This window comes from Schistocerca serialis, unplaced genomic scaffold (genome assembly GCF_023864345.2).
Source record: "Schistocerca serialis cubense isolate TAMUIC-IGC-003099 unplaced genomic scaffold, iqSchSeri2.2 HiC_scaffold_255, whole genome shotgun sequence".
Taxonomy (NCBI): Eukaryota; Metazoa; Arthropoda; class Insecta; order Orthoptera; family Acrididae; genus Schistocerca; species Schistocerca serialis.
This window is the reverse complement of record NW_026047822.1, coordinates 1-7,500: the sequence shown is the minus strand read 5'-3', so window position 1 is coordinate 7,500 and position 7,500 is coordinate 1. Positions and strand designations below refer to the sequence as shown.

General features: G+C 53.4%; 2 non-coding genes across 2 annotated transcripts; both read left to right on the top strand.

Annotated features, from left to right (window-relative positions):
- The first annotated feature begins 4,607 nt into the window (after positions 1-4,607).
- Positions 4,608-6,516, top strand: LOC126444366 (small subunit ribosomal RNA). Its single transcript, XR_007582539.1, has one exon. It is a non-coding gene; the product is annotated as a small subunit ribosomal RNA (ribosomal RNA).
- Positions 6,517-6,867: 351 nt separating this feature from the next.
- LOC126444353 (5.8S ribosomal RNA) lies at positions 6,868-7,022 on the top strand. The gene has a single exon (XR_007582527.1). It is a non-coding gene; the product is annotated as a 5.8S ribosomal RNA (ribosomal RNA).
- Positions 7,023-7,500: the final 478 nt, after the last annotated feature.

Below are 7,500 nucleotides of genomic sequence, written 5' to 3'. Positions count from 1 at the left end.
ATCTTTCGACGCCACCCACAAAGCATGCAGCCTCTGTCGACCACAGCACCCAAACGCCAGTGCCTCTGCCGCACAACGTCGTGGACCGGCAATCACACCACCCGCACCCGCTCGTGCCCCACCCCAACCGCCAAACTCGCAACGCCAGCGGATGAACGGCGGAAGTTTCCCGCACTCGTAATGTGCAATCCACACCTATAACTTGCGTTTCATGAAGAGTTATGTCCAATATGCGACATTCCCGCTGTCCCTATACATGAGCTGCGAGCTGTACCACGTACAAGCTACAGACGCGATCGCATTGCTCACTGTACTGATTCCCATGCCGAGCGATCAGCTAGGACGCGCCCCATCCATGTCGGTACCCGTGGGCGTCGCACTCGCAGTCACAAAAAACGCTGGGCAAATATATTTCTCGGAAGAGTAACGACAGTCCGAGCCTCCTGCGTGGGAAGAGTCTTTCTAGGCCCTGACCCACGGGAAGGGTGTAGCTTCCCCCATCCCGGACATTTGACGTCGTCACACTACCGGTATTGACTAATAGACTGATTGCTGATAATCATTAGCCATACACTGGGGGAAACGGCCGACAGGGCCGGCAACATAGTGGAGCCGCAGTGTCACTAATGTACAGAGATAGAACAGTTTCGACTGGAACCAGAGTAACCGTAGACACGGCACTGATTAGTAATAGATGCAGAGCCATCAGAATACAGATAATATATACAACCGTCCCTATACATGCTGAAAGACTCTGCACATAATGAGAACCACACGTCAGCCAGACACTCTTATCACACACTACTCTCTTATCACACACTACTCTCTGCCTGTAACAGGCACACACACACACAATATCTAACCACCAGCATGGAAGAACATCCAGTGCATCCTCTCCGCCACATTACACAATCCACACTATCATAACCAGACCGGGAGGTCCACCCAGAAAACAGAATATCCCACCCTTCCGACATCCGCCATTGCTCAGCTAAGCCACGAACACCCACACATGTCCTACACAGGGGTGCACCCAACATCACAATACTGCCTCCTGTCACAGTACACAAACAATGGCAGGAATGAAAGACACAGATCTGCCACAACCTTGGAATCGGAACGCCGCCTGTCATGAGCCACAAGTGCATCCTGACGTGACAAATCGGATGATCCCGCAGGCATGCACTTACGATAATCACTATCAACGAACCTGCCGCCCCCCCCCCCCAAATACACCTTTCCCTACAACAATGTGTACCTTAACCTAAGCTATATTGTACCTTAACTTAAGCTATATCGTACCTTAACCTAACCGACATTGCGCCTTAACCTAACCTACGTTGTACCTTAACCTAACCTACGTTGTACCTTAACCTAACCTACGTTGTACCTTAACCTAACCTACGTTGTACCTTAACCTAACCTACGTTGTACCTTAACCTAACCTACGTTGTACCTTAACCTAACCTACGTTGTACCTTAACCTAACCTACGTTGTACCTTAACCTAACCTACGTTGTACCTTAACCTAACCTACGTTGTACCTTAACCTAACCTACGTTGTACCTTAACCTAACCTACGTTGTACCTTAACCTAACCTACGTTGTACCTTAACCTAACCTACGTTGTACCTTAACCTAACCTACGTTGTGCCTTAACCTAACCCATGTTGTGCCTTAACCTAACCCATGTTGTGCCTTAACCTAACCCATGTTGTGCCTTAACCTAACCCATGTTGTGCCTTAACCTAACCCATGTTGTGCCTTAACCTAACCCATGTTGTGCCTTAACCTAACCCATGTTGTGCCTTAACCTAACCCATGTTGTGCCTTAACCTAACCCATGTTGTGCCTTAACCTAACCCATGTTGTGCCTTAACCTAACCCATGTTGTGCCTTAACCTAACCCATGTTGTGCCTTAACCTAACCCATGTTGTGCCTTAACGTAACCCATATTGTGCCTTAACCTAACCCATATTGTACCTTAACCTAACCCATATTGTACCTTAACCTAACCCATATTGTACCTTAACCTAACCCATATTGTACCTTAACCTAACCCATGTTGTACCTTAACGTAACCCATGTTGTGCCTTAACGTAACCCAATTTGTGCCTTAACGTAACCCATGTTGTGCCTTAACCTAACCCATGTTGTGCCTTAACGTAACCCAATTTGTGCCTTAACGTAACCCAATTTGTGCCTTAACGTAACCCAATTTGTGCCTTAACGTAACCCAATTTGTGCCTTAACGTAACCCAATTTGTGCCTTAACGTAACCCAATTTGTGCCTTAACGTAACCCAATTTGTGCCTTAACGTAACCCAATTTGTGCCTTAACGTAACCCATGTTGTGCCTTAACGTAACCCATGTTGTGCCTTAACGTAACCCATGTTGTGCCTTAACGTAACCCATGTTGTGCCTTAACGTAACCCATGTTGTGCCTTAACGTAACCTAATTTGTGCCTTAACGTAACCTAATTTGTGCCTTAACGTAACCTAATTTGTGCCTTAACGTAACCTAATTTGTGCCTTAACGTAACCTAATTTGTGCCTTAACGTAACCTAATTTGTGCCTTAACGTAACCCATGTTGTGCCTTAACGTAACCCATGTTGTGCCTTAACGTAACCCATGTTGTGCCTTAACGTAACCCATGTTGTGCCTTAACATAACCTAATTTGCGCTTTAACGTAACCCATGTTGTGCCTTAACCTAACCTATATTGCGCCTCAACCTAACCTATATTGCGCCTCAACATAACCTATATTGCGCCTTAACCTGACGCACGTTGTCGCTGAACCTGCTCTGTAATTGTTATGCAACTCGTTAAATTAGTGTAGTGTTGCCTAACCGCAACCCTCGCAATATAGTTCGCTATTCGCACTGCCCGGTCCCCTGTGTATCGCGTCATGTTAAACACCTTGCAGGTGTTGCTGACTTTCCACATGCTCCTGCTATACACTCTAATGTGGATAGCAGCAGGACGTACATGCCCCCCCCCTTCCCCCCTGCCTTCGCAAGCTGGTCGTTGAGAAGTTTGCATGTTCAATGCCCTTCGCATGCCGACGTACTCAGCCTACGTTGTGGTACGGCCTGTCACCTGTCCGCCGATGTACGCAAAACCCACAAACTGTACTGCACATTGGTCCGTATGTACTGAATGATACATCGTGGCACATGTGTGACCGTACGACGACTGCGCCTAGCAACGGCAGACCATACAGTCCAAATATTGTGCACGCAGCTACGTGTCGTCTCCCTATAAGAGCTGGATTGCAGTGTGGTACGCCATTCAGACGTGTGGGTGGAACGGACGCCCTGGATGGCGATCAGCATGAGCAGTCTGTTGATGTGGTGGAGCGTGTATTCGGACGTAGTCGTCTCTTCTCACACACCGTGATAGCATGTTGCACCGCGTTCCACATCTGCGACATCCTGCAGAGGCCGGCTGACAGTCGTTCGCGCAATGGACACCGCATACGTACGGGGGCTACCTTCCACGTGTTCTCGAGGCGTGCACATGTTGTTGCGTCTATGTGGGCAGACGTAGTGTGTTGTGACACCTGACACAGGCATGCAATACTCGTTGCAAATGGCGATGGACGTCTACGTTTGCTGGTGACGTTACGCAAATGAACAACAGGTAACCCGTTGTGGTGCGGTTGTTCTCGCTAGAGGTGAATCAGTGTTGGCGACGATCGGTCGAGCTATTAACCGGTTGTTTCAGGGATACCCACCATGCCCACGAACGTGAAAGGGGACCCACCATGCCCACGAACGTGAAAGGGGATCTGGGTGTGAGGCGATACGCGGCGGTGGCTGGGTGGGACCGTCCCCGGCCGGTGAGGGGGGGCCGCCCGGCGTGCTGGCAGCGCGGTGCGTGGGCGCACGCGCTACAGCCGGCTGGTGGGGGCGGCCAGTGGCAGGCGCGCCGGCCGACGGACGCGGCAGGCGGCGCAGCTGCGCGCCGGCGCCCCCTGCTCGCGGCGCCTTGCGGCCAAAGTAGGTCCTCGCGGGCCCGGTGCGAAGCGCGGTGGCCATCTGCAGTGTGCTGGTCCGATTGAGGACTGTGTGCGCTGAGGATGCGCCGCCGCTCGGCGCTCGGCGCCGCGACGCCGTCTGCTGCTCGGTCGCCCCAGCGGTTCTCGCAGGTGGTTTGTATCGCAGCTGTGCGGACGTGTTGGCGCGTGCGCTGTGCTGGGAGAGTTCGCTTCGGCACCCAAGTGGGGCTTTTGTCCTTCTGTGGCGCTGGCGTTGGAGCTGCCGGTCACCGTAGGTGGCGCGTGTTGTCTCCCGCCGGCAATGCCACGACAGCACGCTCCCGGGCCTCTGTCGGCAGCGGCAAGCTCAGTTGGGAGCACGGGTGGTCGCACCTAAAGCGTCTACTCGCCTAACTCCGGGCGATTGCGCCTCTCTCGAACCCGACCAAGTACTTAGGACGGCGCTGCGCGCCGCCGGGACCTGAGAGGGTTTCGAGGTGTGTTGTGCAGGGGAGCTCAGCCTCCTCCTGTTTGCAGAATAATTGAGCGGACGCTTGCGTGTTCGCGCGGGCCCCCGGGACACACTCCCGGGCGGCCGGCTGCTCAGCTCTAGTTGACGCAGCTCCCTGGTTGATCCTGCCAGTAGTCATATGCTTGTCTCAAAGATTAAGCCATGCATGTCTCAGTACAAGCCGCATTAAGGTGAAACCGCGAATGGCTCATTAAATCAGTTATGGTTCCTTAGATCGTACCCACGTTACTTGGATAACTGTGGTAATTCTAGAGCTAATACATGCAAACAGAGTCCCGACCAGAGATGGAAGGGACGCTTTTATTAGATCAAAACCAATCGGTCGGCTCGTCCGGTCCGTTTGCCTTGGTGACTCTGAATAACTTTGGGCTGATCGCACGGTCCTCGTACCGGCGACGCATCTTTCAAATGTCTGCCTTATCAACTGTCGATGGTAGGTTCTGCGCCTACCATGGTTGTAACGGGTAACGGGGAATCAGGGTTCGATTCCGGAGAGGGAGCCTGAGAAACGGCTACCACATCCAAGGAAGGCAGCAGGCGCGCAAATTACCCACTCCCGGCACGGGGAGGTAGTGACGAAAAATAACGATACGGGACTCATCCGAGGCCCCGTAATCGGAATGAGTACACTTTAAATCCTTTAACGAGTATCTATTGGAGGGCAAGTCTGGTGCCAGCAGCCGCGGTAATTCCAGCTCCAATAGCGTATATTAAAGTTGTTGCGGTTAAAAAGCTCGTAGTTGGATTTGTGTCCCACGCTGTGGGTTCACCGCCCGTCGGTGTTTAACTGGCATGTATCGTGGGACGTCCTGCCGGTGGGGCGAGCCGAAGGCGTGCGACCGCCTCGTGCGTGCTCGTGCGTCCCGAGGCGGACCCCGTTGAAATCCTACCAGGGTGCTCTTTATTGAGTGTCTCGGTGGGCCGGCACGTTTACTTTGAACAAATTAGAGTGCTTAAAGCAGGCAAGCCCGCCTGAATACTGTGTGCATGGAATAATGGAATAGGACCTCGGTTCTATTTTGTTGGTTTTCGGAACCCGAGGTAATGATTAATAGGGACAGGCGGGGGCATTCGTATTGCGACGTTAGAGGTGAAATTCTTGGATCGTCGCAAGACGAACAGAAGCGAAAGCATTTGCCAAGTATGTTTTCATTAATCAAGAACGAAAGTTAGAGGTTCGAAGGCGATCAGATACCGCCCTAGTTCTAACCATAAACGATGCCAGCCAGCGATCCGCCGCAGTTCCTCCGATGACTCGGCGGGCAGCCTCCGGGAAACCAAAGCTTTTGGGTTCCGGGGGAAGTATGGTTGCAAAGCTGAAACTTAAAGGAATTGACGGAAGGGCACCACCAGGAGTGGAGCCTGCGGCTTAATTTGACTCAACACGGGAAACCTCACCAGGCCCGGACACCAGAAGGATTGACAGATTGATAGCTCTTTCTTGATTCGGTGGGTGGTGGTGCATGGCCGTTCTTAGTTGGTGGAGCGATTTGTCTGGTTAATTCCGATAACGAACGAGACTCTAGCCTGCTAACTAGTCGCGTGACATCCTTCGTGCTGTCAGCGATTACTTTTCTTCTTAGAGGGACAGGCGGCTTCTAGCCACACGAGATTGAGCAATAACAGGTCTGTGATGCCCTTAGATGTTCTGGGCCGCACGCGCGCTACACTGAAGGAATCAGCGTGTCTTCCTAGGCCGAAAGGTCGGGGTAACCCGCTGAACCTCCTTCGTGCTAGGGATTGGGGCTTGCAATTGTTCCCCATGAACGAGGAATTCCCAGTAAGCGCGAATCATAAGCTCGCGTTGATTACGTCCCTGCCCTTTGTACACACCGCCCGTCGCTACTACCGATTGAATGATTTAGTGAGGTCTTCGGACTGGTACGCGGCATTGACTCTGTCGTTGCCGATGCTACCGGAAAGATGACCAAACTTGATCATTTAGAGGAAGTAAAAGTCGTAACAAGGTTTCCGTAGGTGAACCTGCGGAAGGATCATTACCGACTAGACTGCATGTCTTTCGATGTGCGTGTCGTGTCGCGCAACACGCTACCTGTACGGCTCGCAGTAGCTGTGCGCCGCGTGCGGAACCACGCGTTCGTCTCAAAACTAACGGCAATGTTGTGTGGTACGAGCGCTGAAGCGCTGGAGCGGCTGGCCTGCGGCACCTGGCGCCTGGCGCCGGTTTTGAATGACTTTCGCCCGAGTGCCTGTCCGCTCCGGTGTGGAGCCGTACGACGCCCATCGGCCGTGAGGCCGTTGGACACTGAACGCTGGAACAGGGGCCGCCACACGCCTCAGTCCCGCCTATGCAACTGTCTTGAAAGAGATAGTGGAAACTACGAAAAGATCACCCAGGACGGTGGATCACTCGGCTCGTGGGTCGATGAAGAACGCAGCAAATTGCGCGTCGACATGTGAACTGCAGGACACATGAACATCGACGTTTCGAACGCACATTGCGGTCCATGGATTCCGTTCCCGGGCCACGTCTGGCTGAGGGTCGGCTACGTATACTGAAGCGCGCGGCGTTTGCCCCGCTTCGCAGACCTGGGAGTGTCGTGGCCGCCTGTGGGGCCGGCCGCGTCTCCTTAAACGTGCGATGCGCGCCCGTCGCCTGGCGGTTCGCATACCGGTACTTACTCGGTAGCGTGCACAGCCGGCTGGCGGTGTGGCGTGCGACACCTCGTACAACGACCTCAGAGCAGGCGAGACTACCCGCTGAATTTAAGCATATTACTAAGCGGAGGAAAAGAAACTAACAAGGATTCCCCCCAGTAGCGGCGAGCGAACAGGGAAGAGTCCAGCACCGAACCCCGCAGGCTGCCGCCTGTCGTGGCATGTGGTGTTTGGGAGGGTCCACTACCCCGACGCCTCGCGCCGAGCCCAAGTCCAACTTGAATGAGGCCACGGCCCGTAGAGGGTGCCAGGCCCGTAGCGGCCGGTGCGAGCGTCGGCGGGACCTCTCCTTCGAGTCGGGTTGC